Genomic DNA, 14790 nt, shown 5'->3' with positions numbered 1-14790 from the left:
ATTGCTGTTTAAGTGGGTCCAGTGGGACCTTCAAATACGATTTACGAAATGGGTCAGTCCCATCTGGGATTTTACATCTCAATCAGGTTAGCATCATGTTAAAATTACTCCATCCTTATCCCCTTGTAACTACCGATAAGGATCATAGTGGCCTCCCTGCATTGCACCACAGTCGCCTGAGCCCTATATAAAGACGAGCCTTGAGTATCACTCCAGCCCACGAAAAAGTTGCTTTCTCTAGCAACTTCAAGGACAAGCCGTCCAGAACCCCGCCTGAACACACGACCGGAGAGAACTCTCACGTCAGGCCTCGTTGCAGCCACTGCAGAAAACTCGAACACCTAAAGGAGAAGTGTTGAGACCTTCACGGTCACCCTGAGCAACAAAAGGCACATAATAAAGGGTCAAAGGCAGGAACCACAATGGATGACCTTGCGCAACTTCTTGAATAGATTAATAAATCCAACCTCGCAACCTTGCTAGAAAGTCAACAAAAGGAACCTGCAGCTAACATATCAGCCCTTGGTTCTAAACTCATTAGTCCCAGGTGGGTCATCGATATTGGTGCCACCGACCACATGACATGTAAGGTTGGCCTACTCTCCAATCTTTGATCTGCCAACAAGGGTCCCGTTAGTATTGCTAACGGAACACAGATCCTGATCCAAAGTGTTGGTGAGGTATCCCTCCTCAACGGGCCGAGTCCCTCAGAGGCCCTATATATTCCTTGTTTTCCCTCTAGCCTCATGTCAGTTAGCAAGATTACGAAAAGTCATAATTGTATTGCTATTTTTTCCTCTAAGCATTGTGGTGTTTCAAGACCTAAACATGAAGAAGGTGATTGGTAGGAGGCAGACAATAAATGGGCTTTACCTTCTCGATACAGAAAGCAGGGCTCATGTCGCCCACAAGGAGACCAACATGGATAAGAAGTGACACCTTAGACTGGGACACCCCTCCCACCAAACTTTAAGAAGGATATTCCCTGACATACCTTCACCTCAGCACTCGTGTGATGCATGTCAATACTCTAAGCAAACCAGAATTCCGTTTTCCTTATCTGAAACTAAAAGTGATGAATTTTTTTCCCTTATTCACTCTGATGTATGGGGGGCGACCTCTATTGAATCTTATTCTAACTATAGATATTTCGTCACTTTTATTGATGACTACTCTCACGTCACATGGGTATATATGCTCAAACACAAGGATAAAGTTCTTAGAATTTACAAAGAATTCTAAAACATGGCCCAAACCCAGTTCAATGCCAAGATTAAGACTCTTCGCTCCGACAATGGAACAAAGTACATCAATGACAAGTTCATTGAATATCTTACAAGTCAAGACATCACCCACCAGACCATCTGTGTTGACACACCCCAACAAAACAGAGTTGTCGAACGCAAGAACATGACCCTTTTAAATATAGCCAAAGCCCTCATGTTTCACATGAACGTCCCTAAACGCTTCTGGTCAGATGTTGTATCCACTGCCTGCTACATATCCAACCGTCTGCCAAGCCAAGTCGTTAAGTACATGATCCCTCTGGCAATAATTAGGGAAAAGACCCCATCTTTTTCGCACCTTCGTGTGTTCGGGTGCAAGTGCTTTGTCCATCTTCAAGAGTGATACAGAGACACAGTCGAAAAAAGAGCAACCAAATGCATATTCTTAGGATACTCTTCTGTCAAAAAAGGGATATAAGTGCTATGACCATATAAGCAAAAAGCTATTTCTCTCTCAAGATGTCGAGTTCTTCGAAGACGAACCATATTACCAAGATAAAAACATGCCCACCCGTGACATTGACTTTTAGGGGGAGCAAATCTTGCCTAATGCCAGACCGACTCTACCTGTCATTGACATCATTGACGGCCCCCTCACCAGAACTATTGACGTCGCACCTTCTGTGTCTCCTGACGTTGACACTCCACCCACTACGGGTGCGACGATGCATGCAGAGACAACCGAAGGAAGTATTGTCTTACCTTAAAGATTCGACAGTATTATCAGACATCCCAGTAGACTACGTGACTTCTATACCTACTTCACCTCTGAATCTACAGATCATCTGATTGAAAGACACATATCCTTTGACAAATTCTCTAATGCATATCTCTCATACTTATGCAACATATACTTTAATATGGAGCCATACACTTTCAAGGAAGCCAACACACATGAAATATGGAGGACTGCTATGGATGAAAAACTTGCAACCCTACAAAAGAATGGCACTTGGGATATTATTACTCTCCCTCCTGTCAATAAACTAGTGGGTTGCCGATGGACCTACAAAATTAAGCATCACAGTGATGGCACCATCGAGAGTTACAAGGCAAGACTCGTTGCGAAAGGATACGCTCAGGTAGAAGGCATCGACTACAATGAGACCTTCGCTCCCATCGTCAAAATGAAGTCCATTAGAATTCTCCTATCAGTTGCAGTCAATCAAAGATGACCTCTATATCAGCTCGATGTTAAGAATGTTTTCCTACATGGAGATCTTCAAGAAGAGGTTTACATGGAGCTTCCATCAGAGTACAACAATGCGGACAACAAAGATCTCATTTGTCATTTAAAAAAGACTATATACGGTCTCAAGCAGTCATTCCGGGCATGGTTTGCAAAACTGAGTGATGCACTTATACAATTTGCCTTCTATAAAAGCCCATCTGAGTACTCCATGTTCAACAAAATGAGCACTACAGGTAGAGTTATCATCCTTCTCTGTGTTGATGACATCATCATAACGGGAGATGATCCTAAGCTGATTTACATCGTTAAGATGCACCTTCGTCAAAAATTTGAGATCAAAGATCTTGGAAAGCTTCATTATTTCCTCGGCATAGAAGTCACACAATTCGATAAGAGAATGTTTTTTTGCCAAAGAAAGTATGCCATGGATCTCCTTCAAGAAGCTGACATGCTTGGAGCCAAACCCATCAACATACCCATCGACCAGAACCATAAGGTCAGTAAGGATGATGGAGAACCCGTACGTGGAAAAGCAAGAAGCAAAGCGTTGTCGCCAGATCCAGTGCGAAAGCCAAGTACCGGGCAATGGCCTCTGTATCATGCAAACTCATTTGGATAAAGGCCCTCCTCAAAGACATGGGTTTCCCCAACGACAAGCCCATGCAGCTGAAGTGTGATAATCAAGCTGCCATACACATTGGAGCGAATCCAGTCTTTCATAAATGGACTAAGCACATAGAAGTTGATTGTCACTTTGTGAGAGAAAAGATTCAAGCAGGGGTCATATCCACCACACACGTCAGGAGCGCCAACTAGCTAGCCGACGTCTTCACAAAAGCAGTCAACGACGACAAACTTCAAGATGTCAAAGTCAAGTTGGGATTGATCAACATTGAGTCCCGACTTGAGGAGGATTGTTAAAATTATAGTATACTCATCACAATGGGATTCTCAATCCCACCATGGTTACGTGGTTTAGGAACCTTCTCACATTCAAACCCGGGTTCCTTACCTGTTTAAACCTTCTGTCCATCCTTATCCCCTTGTAACTACCGATAAGGATCATAGTGTCCTCCCTGCATTGCACCACCGTCCCCTGAGCCATATATAAAGACGAGCATGTATCAACTTGAGTATCACTGTAGTCGTGTGATATCAATAATATGAGTATGTGTTTCTCTCACCATGGATGTAGGCCAAGAGCCAAACCACGTTAAATCCAGCGTCGACTCTTGTTTTCTCTATTCTAGCACATCACAAACTTGGCAAAACCCATAAAGAGTCTGAATCTGAAGCTCTTTTTTTATCTGTGTCCGGATCCAGTGATACAAAAATGTCCACATTTGACCCAAATCCAATCCATAATGCGGTTAGATATCCAATGGAGACAGTCAGACACTGTTCAGGGTCTTCTTGGACACTTTGAATGTGGAAATATTAAAGAAGTTTGGAAATTTGATACTTCTCTAAGACAAAGAAAGGATCAAACTAGTAGTTAAAGGTGTCAACAAGCAGGATCTGGCTTGGGTACCTGCCAGACCCGAATACATATTTCAGGATTTGGGCAGTTAAAAAAAAACCCACTGAAAATATAGAACGGGGTATGGGAGTTTATAGTTTATACATAGAGTCGACCAGATACTGGTCTGCATTTGTGTTAAACTGAATGATGTTGGGTCGAATGTCCGACCTGATTCATATTGGCTGTCTGACCCGACCCAATATTTGTTTTTGTAAATGAAATGTGAAGCCTCCGGAAAACCTTGCTCAAAGGTTTAACAGACAAAGTGGCTGACCTTTGCCATACCTCTTGTTTGTTGGCATTGTTGTGATAAACATTTCAAGTGTTATAATTTTATCTGACCCAACTCAAAACACATTGTACTAGTTATTTGCAAATGGGTTTGAGATTGTGAATCCAAAATATTGTTGGATATGGGTTGTCCAATATGCAACTCAACAAATACCTGGATTTAAAACCTAACCTAATTGTTGTATATATGATCATATCAGACAAGGGAGCCCTTCCTAAAGTTTTGAATGTTGGACATAACGAATCTGGATCCAACCCATTTAGGTGACCCAGTTTGACATCATTAGTGGACCACATAATGGGGAGATAGTGGGTTGGCTGCTACAAAAATGATGAGATATTCATGGCAATAGCCAACCCAAATTCCACATGTAGGTTTACGTGGTATAGGGTCCTGCTCACCGTCGACATAAGGCTTGGGCTCATCGTTGGCATCGACAGGATGAGGAGAACACCGAACACCTGCACGCACATTCTGTGGCATCAACGAATACACTTTTAGGTACGCTTCTATGTATGTTGATGCAAGTAATTCCAATAATAGGTTATGGGCCCACGACCACGCATACCGCTGCGCGTGGGTGCGTGCGGGCTTGCTGCATTTGTTGCGATTGTCGCCATGGGGCGACATAGGTTGCATGTTGATGACAACAACCACTCTGAGGTGACTGTTTTTCTGGCAGTCTGTCGCCATGAGGCGATTGCAACAGACTGAAATTGTCATCGTGGGGCAACAGTGTTTCCCGATAGCCCGTCAACATTGGTCGCTAGTAAATGGCAACTGTCGCTGTGAGGCGAAAGTCTTTCCCAACAGACTGTTGCCATGGGGCAACAACCCTCACCGGCGATAGAGTCAACCTGTGGTGACAACCCATCATCGTGGGGGCAACGTTGGTCACCGAATGATGGTGACAGTCATCGTAGGGCGACTGCCATTCCAGGCAACCATTCGCCGGTGGTGCTTGCAGCTCCGACAACCCTCATTAAAAAAAATACAGATCAAGGGTTTTACCTGTGGCCGTCAGGCTGCTGGGGGTTTTACTGGCATCGGGGTTGCCTCAGGATGTCGCTGGGGATGTCACCTAGAGCGTCGCCACAAACGTCGTCGGGGGGGGGGGGGGGGGGGAGGGTGGGGGGGTGCTGGATTGCCGGCATCCGTCTGGTGATGCATAGAATCGTTGGATTAAAAACCCTCTTTTCTTTTCTTTTTGTTCGGCCCTGGGGCTGCAGAGCTGACTGCCATCGCCAGGGAATCGGGATGATCGCCATGGGGCGATATGCCAGAAGGAGCGTCCATTGGGTCGTCGCGCTGACAAAGTCCCTTGACCGCATGGGCCGTCGCCTGAGATCCCTTGCGTCGTCAGGATGCAAGGTGGTCGCCCTATGCCGAGGTCACCGGAGTTGTTGCCAGGGTTGGAGATCGTCGGATGGCCGACATCTAGGGTTTGAAAACCCCCCTTTCTTTGCCCTGCTTCTTCAGTCGTCAGGCTGGGTTTTTGGTCGATGGAGGTTCTGCCGTGAGCAGGCTGCCGACATGGGTCGTCGGCAGGCGATGTGAGTCGTCGTTGGGCGGCATGGGTCGCCAGTTTTTTGCTCCCTGGCGATGTGGGTCACCGTGACATCTGGAGGAGAGAAACCGATTTGGTTTCTCAGGGTTGTGTAAATAGAAACCCTTGGGTTTCTGTTTTAACGCCCGATGATAGGATCAGGTTCTGTGCGGACCGGGTATTCTGACTCGGTGGCATTCCCAATCCAAATATGGATTTGGGTGGATCGGGTCTGCCTAGATCCAATGGCTAATCGATCCTAGGATCGGACCCGGACCCATTTGGTGTCCGGGTCTAGGTCTGATACATTTTGGGGCGGAATCCATATGGAGGATTCAGATCTACCTTCGATCCGGTCAACGATTTTGTCTCATGACTGGACCCAGACCCATAAGGCATCAGGTCTGAGTCTGATCCTATGGACTCCAACCCATTTAGTATTGTGTCTAGGTCAGAACCATTATTTTGGATTAGATCTAGATCCATTTGGTTTCGGGTTTGGTCCGGTCTGGACGGTTTAACCGGGTCAAGATCTAAAATATTTTGGATCGGGTTGTGATCTAGACTCATCAGGTATTCAAATCTGGGTCTAATTCGGAAGACCCAGATTCATTTTTGGAAAAGGTTGTGGCCCGAACCCATAAAGAATCCAGGTTTGGATCTAATCTGGAGGCTCGAATCCAGTTACAACCGGGTCTGGTTTGGATCCAATTAAACCCTGGGTCAGACCCGAATCCAATTAAACTCTGGGTCTGACCCGGATCCAGTTAGTACCGGGTCTGACCCAAATCTAGTCCAAACCGGGTCTGGCCTGGATCCAGTTTAAAGTCGGGTCCGACCCGGATCCAATTTGAACTATTTTTTACCTGGATCCAACAGGGTCCAGGCACTATTTGGTCTGAACCGGATCAGGGACTGATTCGGCACTATTTGGTCTGAACCGGATCAGGGACTGATTCGGCCCCTTCCAGGACCAGTTCAGAGCCATTTTTTACCGGTTCTTTCCAGTTTCTCACCGGTTCTAAGATGCTAAGACCTGTTTTCATAATTATAAGAAAATACAGGGATTTTGGCATACAGTTATAGGGTTTTTATGAACCTTTGTTCATACTTGACACCGGTTTGGCCCCTTGGATAATCGGTTCGGGGCCGTTTCAAACCGGTTCAGAGTATTTTCAGACCAGTTTCTGCTTGAGGACTCTGAGTTTTACCCATATGGGCTTGTTTTAGTTATTTTTTCATGCTTTATAAAGTGTTTATTGTATAAAAAGCATGACTTAAGCATATTAATTTATGTGTTTTATGTTGGTTAAGTCATGCATGATGGTTTTAAGCATTAAGCATGAATTATGACTAAATTCATGATATTTAATATCAAAATTAGTTTATGCATATGAGTGAAAGCATGAACTTGTATTTTTTTATATAAAGTGTATCTTGTCATGAATATACAAGCATTAATATGTGTGCATGGGCATGCTTCATAATATGAATATATTTTTTGGTAAAAGATCTTGATTGACTGACTTATGTTATCACCAAAGTGATCTGAGTCGTGTTGATTAAGGATTCTTTGGACCGTATTAAGATTCATTATTATGATTGTGTGTGAGTTTATGAAACATCGATTCTACTCAAAGGTAGGTCGTGTTCCAAATTCACATAGGGTGTTATAGTAGATGTGTTTTCCAACTCTTGAAGCATGATCGTACCCAAATGTGTAGTGTTGAATTGCCTCTGGTTACATGATCTGCTAGTTTCACCAACTGAAGTCAATTCTTTGAGAATTGAAGAGACAAAACAACTATCAATATTGTCGTTTCCACCAAAGTGGAACGATAATGACTCAACTATGCTTGTCTCAGAAAAGGTGAATAATAAGAGGTCTCATATTTACCTTTTCAATATAAATCTCGTATAAAGTGATTTATCCCCCACTCATACAAAGAATAGAATAACCGTTTTGAAGGTTGTCTATGAGAAGTGGGAGCGCTCAAAAGGATATCCATGAGAAGTGAGAGTATTCGAATAATCTTAGCCTGTTACTTTTGCAATCTTGAGTGGCTCAGAATATTCGAGGTGTTATCTCTCACTGCAGGACAGTGAAAGAATTTCTAAAATCCATTAAAACATAAATTATTGATTTTATACGAGATTTTATCTCAGGTCATTTGGATAAGAAACTTGATTATAGGTCTTGGTATTGTGGACTCTATTGAGAGACTACTAAAGATCTTTTGTGATAATGAAATAGCCATGTTTTTTTTTAAATAACAACAAAAGCCCAATCTCGTGTCGACACATAGAGTTAAAATATTTTGTTGTTAATGAAAGGACTGAGAATCATCTAGTATGTATTGATACAATTGAGACGAAGGAAATGAATCTGGATCCTCTTACTAAAGGGCTAGCAATGAGATTGTATTCCCAACATGTAAAGGGGATGAGTACTTTTGATTCCTTCTCATGTATGACAATACATTATGTGATCACATTTGATTCTCTAAGGCTTTACAAATTGTTGATTTTGCATAAAGGATCTCTCATATGGGTTAGAGAGAATAGCAGAATAATAATATTAAAAGACCAAAAAGAAGAATAGGTAAGAGACCAACCTATTTATAAAAGTAATTTCAACATGCTTAAGCACTGAAGGTGAATTATAGTGTAATACATAAGAATATGATATTTCATAAATGAGTGTTCATCTTCATCACTCATATGATTCATCCTTATGATAAAGGATAGCATGTAAACTCACATGAAGAATTAAATTGAGATAACGGTAAAACCCCCGATTTAGTGCACTTTTGGTGTCAATGGGTCAAGTGGGAGAATGTTGGACATAACGGATCTGGATCCAACTTATTTAGGTGACTCGGTTTGACACCATTAGTGGGCCACATTAGTGGACCACATAACGGAGAGATAGTGGGTGACAGTTATGTACCTCTTTCCCCATTATATAAGGGGGTTGACTGCTACAAAAATGATGAGATATTCGTGGCAATAGCCTACCCAAATTCTATATGCAGGTTTACGTGGTATAGGTCCTGCTCACGGTCGACATAAGGCTTGGGCTCATCGTGGGCGTCGACAGGATGAGGAGAACGCCGAACACCCGCATGCACATTTTGTGGCATCAACTAATACATTTTCATGTGTATGTTGATGCAAGTAATTTCAACATTGAAAACTTTCTAATCACCCTAAAGTATGCTTATGATGAAGAATTTTATTTCCTCATCAATTTAGTGCCTTTTTTTTATGATTTTTTTTTGAAGAGTATGCAGCTGCGACTGTTACATAATTAGCAATAGCATGTAATATGGAGTAGTGGTTGAAACAAGTTTCTTACCTTCTTTTTGTAGTTTCTTTGTAAAGAATGAGAGACGTGTTGGCTCTAGCAGATTCCACAAAGAATTTGCTACCCATCTTTTTCTTTCTTTTTTCAAAAGGCAAGCTGGGGTTAGGCTGACCCCTACCATAACAACAGCCGCCTCATGTAGCATAGGGATTTGATCCTGAGATTGCTTGTCAAATCTTTTATGTATCTACTTAACTAGGATGAAACTTTTGAGTTACTCAAACACGTTCTTTCTAAATCGGAAAGCATGCAACAGTCGTTGTAAAGTTATAATGCACTGTATTTCTTTCAGAAGAAAGTAATATTAATAATCATTAATTAAAATAAGAATAGGAAAATTATGATTAGCATAATGAACATTTACTAAATCTAATTGACGCAAACCAACAAATTTTCAATTCTGGTCATCTCTACTTTGCACAAGAAAACATGCTCGACTAAATCTTTCATGAATGACCTGCAGGTTTGAACAGCAATCTTCAAGGATTTTCTTATTTCTTACCATTCGCACTCTCTCTCTGGATTGTGACAGTGCTCACCATGCAATTTGCTGGTTCATCTCTAGATTGGGACAGTGAGTACCATGAAAAACATTAGCAAATGAATATGATGAGGGTCTTTATTCTATAAGACTTCATGAATATAGTATAGCAGTTATAGCTTGATTTTGTTCACGCCATGTAATTTTGTATAGCTATACCTATAGTCATCTTGATCATGATCTTCTTTATTCCAGATGAGGCTCATAAATAACCTCATGTTGAATTATTTTAATTTATTATAAAATTTCTTTGCCTGACTCAGTCTTGAACTGACCTGTTGACAGTCTTAGTGCACGTTTGGAAGTGAGAAAACACTAGAAAAAAATACAAGTAGGAAAGAAAAGTGATAACTTTTTTCACCCGTTCCAAACGAGAGAAATTTTCTGCAAGAAAAGGCTTTCTAAAAGTTCAGGTTTTTGATAGAAAATTTCTTTCACCTGAGGGGGTGGAGGAATTTTAGGTATCAAAAGTTTTCTTTTTGGCACTAGAGCAACCCCTCCTCTTCAAAGCATTTCATTCCATTGGCTGCTACTTTGGTACCTTCATCTCTCTCTCGGTGTGTTTGTGTATGCGTGAAATAAGGTATGATCAATTCATTTCTCCCTTATTTTTCTTTAATAGATGGAGAGTTTTTAACCATATTCATCTTGTTACACACAAATAAGCGATTTTTTTTTGTCTTGAAAAGTTTTCATGTCAAAACTTCTCGTAGGCAATTATTTTTCTTATCAGATTTTTTTTTACTTCCAAACATGGCCATGAAAACCCACATTTGGAGTGAAAATCATTCCCTGAATGGGTGTACGACTTCCTTTCCATCTGAAAATGGGCTCAGCACATTTAATGCGAAAGCCTCATGTGGACTTCTCCCACCATCCCCTTCGGTGTTCGTCCCACTCCAAGTGGGAAAAAGCCCACTTTCACCCAAAAATTGGCGTCCTTCCCACGATTTGGGGTAAAACAAACGCCCCGTCCTCCCAAGGGTGCATTTCTCTCACACCGAAAAAAGGGTCATTTTCATATGAAAACAGGTTGCATAACCCCTTTCCCCTCCCCTCACATGGGAAATCATTTTCTCACGGACTTAAACAGCTGGGTTCGTGTACAAAACGCGTACAACCCCAAGGTAATATTTTGAATAGATCAATCGCTGTCGAGGCCTTAAGAAAAGAAGAAAATTTTTCTCCTGATTTTTTAAAGAAGGAAAAGGACGTGAACTTGGCAATCGTGGAAGAGAAAATGACAGATTATTGATATTATTTTTCTTTTTTTAAAAACTAGGTTTTATTAAAAAGTCACAGAACGACATTTCTTTTTATTAATTGACGAATAAGTCCCTCCGTCAACACCAGGAAGTCAGTAACGTGGTTGGCTTGGTTTTCACACAAAATACCTAAAAAAACAAAAATTGGTGTAACTGAATAGCGTTGGGTATGGTTTTATCATATCCAGTTTCGATTTAGGCCTGAAAATTAGACCCAAACCCGAAAAGACTTGAACAAGGTTCTGGTTCAGTTCTCTGTATATAGTTTATTTTAGACACCACCATGTCGTAGAGTTCCGATATATGTCTAGTTGGGTATGAACGGTTTAGGTATAATGGGTCAAACCTTTATCGGGTCTGGTCAAGCTCGGTTTGTACATGAATTGGATCCCGAGGTTGGGCATTTACTGGTTCGGGTAAAACCCAGTTATGGTTTTCCAAAACCATGGTGGGTTGTCTTCCAAACAACAATCCTAAACTGTGTTTTTGAGAGAAAAAAAAGGATGCTTATATATATATATATATATATATATATATATATATATATATATATATATATATATGTGTGTGTGTGTGTGTGTGGAACTCGACTTTATCGAAATTCTCTTGTTACCTATTTTCTATGGAAAAAAAATCAAGGAATTGGATTTAAATTGCAACCAATCTCATGAATCCAAACACAAAGTAACTGCTAAGCATCTGATTACCCAAAAAATGCTTTGTTTGTATAGGATGTTCTTAAATTCTTATGAATTGATTCCACGTATTGGTTATCATCCTCTTGGGGTTGATTTAGGGCCTGTTTGGAATCTGGGCGCTGAGATGGGCATTTATGCATTTGGTGGTCCCGAAGTAATATCTTTGTCAAATTACCTTGGTGGTCCTGTTTGGAATCTGGGCACCGGGATTGACCTTTATGCATTGGGGATGGAAAGTGAGGCCCTTTCTCTTTCACTAAATCGTGGATTTGGCAGCTGCCACTTCTTCAACTCCATAAACACCCATCCCAAGCTACAAATTCCAAACGTGCCCTTAAAGAATTCCCAAAGTCAAACATAGACCACTAAGCTGGGGTGAGCCACATTTAGGTTGGACATAAAAGACTCACCGGTAAAAATTGGAGTCAAAGTTCAACCTAGCCCACTAAGCTGCGAGCCTTTTTTAAAGCTTGGTCTATTTGGGCAAGTTCAATTTTAAAAAAAATGGGACATGAGGTGATGGATTTTTATTTTTTAATCAATAAAAACTATTATTTGATTAATTTAATATCTAAAAATGCTTTTTTATTTGAAGTATTATTAAAATAATATGAATTCGTGTCACCAGACCAAGATGGCGTATCCATGTGACATAGTTTTTAACACTTTTCAAACTTAACCGAACCCATGTCCAAATCGGCGACAGCAACACGGATTTAATTTTGGAACCAAATTTTAGTTAAGGAGGAGACTTTGTGGACATTGGGTCGGGATGAGACATGCCCATTAGAGTAGGATGGGCCTTTGAAAAGACCTAACCCACCAAAAGCTTGACCTAGCTCTTATGAGGCTTGGCTGACCAGGGTTGGGTTGAGCTTGACCGCATTCAACTTTTAAGCTACACATGCAACCCAGACCATGCTTGATGTCTAGAGTGCTACTGGATTGTATGAAGTCAGACCTTGGATCTGAATTTCATGTGTTATATTCATATTAAATCTTAAAGCATATAATGTAAATTCATTTTCTTATGAGATGTGGGATTGTGTGGACAAAACTCTTTTCCAGATTCCTTACGTTTTTTTGGATTTTAGTTGGGTTTATATCTGATACAATCGGATTGTATATGTTTTACATGTAAAATAAATATCGGTAAGACAAATTTGATGCATTTTTCTAGATGCCCCACCATTTACCAAATTCACCCAATGAATAATTTCACAGGTTCTCATTTTTTTAGACACTTTTACCTCTCATAGTTTCCTATTTTCTCAAGTCACAATGCCAAAAGTTGATGAACTTGTGAAACTCATCAACAAAATGGCAATTGATATTGTGATATTTCCAAAATTATTGCAAAAATCCTTTACCTTGCAAATTTTTCAAGAAGTATCACATGAAGTATTGCGAAATTATTTAAAACTTGTGAAAGTCTTATATGTGAAATTCTTAAGGAGTATCACAATGGCATTGGAAAATTTCTTTTCCTTGCCAAATTCTTATCAATATAAATGACGTTTTGTTTCTTAAACCCATATTTACATGTGGATGCCCTATTTTTTGCCGCCCTAAGGTTCCTTTGGTCCCTAATCCTTTCGGCAACATTCTAATGGCATTCTGGCTTTGCAAAAATTCTTCATCGGTAGTGGTTGATCGGTGATGGTAAACTTTGAAAGCATGCGCAACACTTCATCAACAGTGATTTTTTTCTTTAAAAGCATGGACAACACTTCATCAAAGGTGAGTTTTTTCTTTAAAAGCATCAATTGTAAGAAGATCAATGATACTTCATCGACAATGGGTTTTTTTTCGAAAAAAACATAGATGGTGAAAAGATCAACGGTACTTCATCGGCGTTGAGTTTTTTCGATAAAAGCATCGACAATGAGATATTATGGTATGAATGAAATAGAAAACCAAAAGTATGTGAGTTGTTCTTGAGTGCAAAAGTTGATAAGATAAAAATTTGTTCATGTAAAATTCCTGAAAAGTTTATGAAATTTCTGAAATGTTTATAAATTTTATAAAGTTTTGTATGCGGTGATGTGAAATTTCTTTTTAGAGTGTGAAATTACTGCCACATTAAATGTGATGTTTCGTTTCAGGCTTAACACAAATCGACAACACTTCATCGATGGTACTTCATCTTGTCGCAGAAAATGAAAGAATCTGAAAAAATATAAAAAAACAAAAATTCTAGACGAAAATATTATTTCAATGATATTTTATTCAATGAAAAATAACGAAAAGATGTTGATATACATCCTTAAAAATATTCTTAAAATAGGAGATGAAAAGATGCAATTGCGCCGGTCCCAATGATTATATAATATTTTTTAGCAGCTTGTGCCAATAATTCAGGGAAATAGAAAAATAATAGAGGAAAATCAAAACGTTAACTTTCCAACATCATCAATATTATATCGATTTGATGATTGGTTGAAAAGAAACACATTCTGAAACATAGACCATTCGATTATAGTAGTTTGCATAATAATTTTCTGTTTCAGTTTTGAATCTTAGAAACAAGAACCCTAGAGCGGTTTTCAGTTCTGACTCAAAATAGAAAAGTTTGAGATCTGTGTCTCAACTTTTGAACGACTATAAAAATATGGGTTTTTAATGTCGAATGATTGAGATATAGATTTGAGAATAAAGACTGTTATGCATATTTGTAAGAAAATTCACATGGGGGTTGAAATTTATGAGGTTTGCATATGAGAAGGGTAAAAAGGTTCTAAGAAAATTGTCCATTTTGGCGAATTTGGTAAACTATTAAATATTTTTAGAAATGCATCATTTTTGTCATAGAGAAAGATCATTTATGAATAAAGATTTTAAACCTATTTTTAATGGATATAATGGCGCCCCTATAAAATCTGCACTTGCATACTACTATGCTCCATCAAGCCTTTTTAAGATCTGGACCTACTACCTAAATTTGGGTTCAGCTCGGATCAATCAGAGCCCTCTAGATCCAATGTATTTGACGAGGATAATGGGTGACCTGCAAAGTAGGTGGGCAGTGCCTACCTTGATCCGGAGTGCAGGTGGGCAATGCCCCCCAGCTCAGGGTGGGCA

This window comes from Nuphar pumila, chromosome 7 (genome assembly GCF_984573655.1).
Source record: "Nuphar pumila chromosome 7, dmNupPumi1.hap1.1, whole genome shotgun sequence".
In the NCBI taxonomy this organism is placed as follows: Eukaryota; Viridiplantae; Streptophyta; class Magnoliopsida; order Nymphaeales; family Nymphaeaceae; genus Nuphar; species Nuphar pumila.
The sequence above is the reverse complement of the archived record's forward strand: the minus strand, read 5'-3'. Positions refer to the sequence as shown.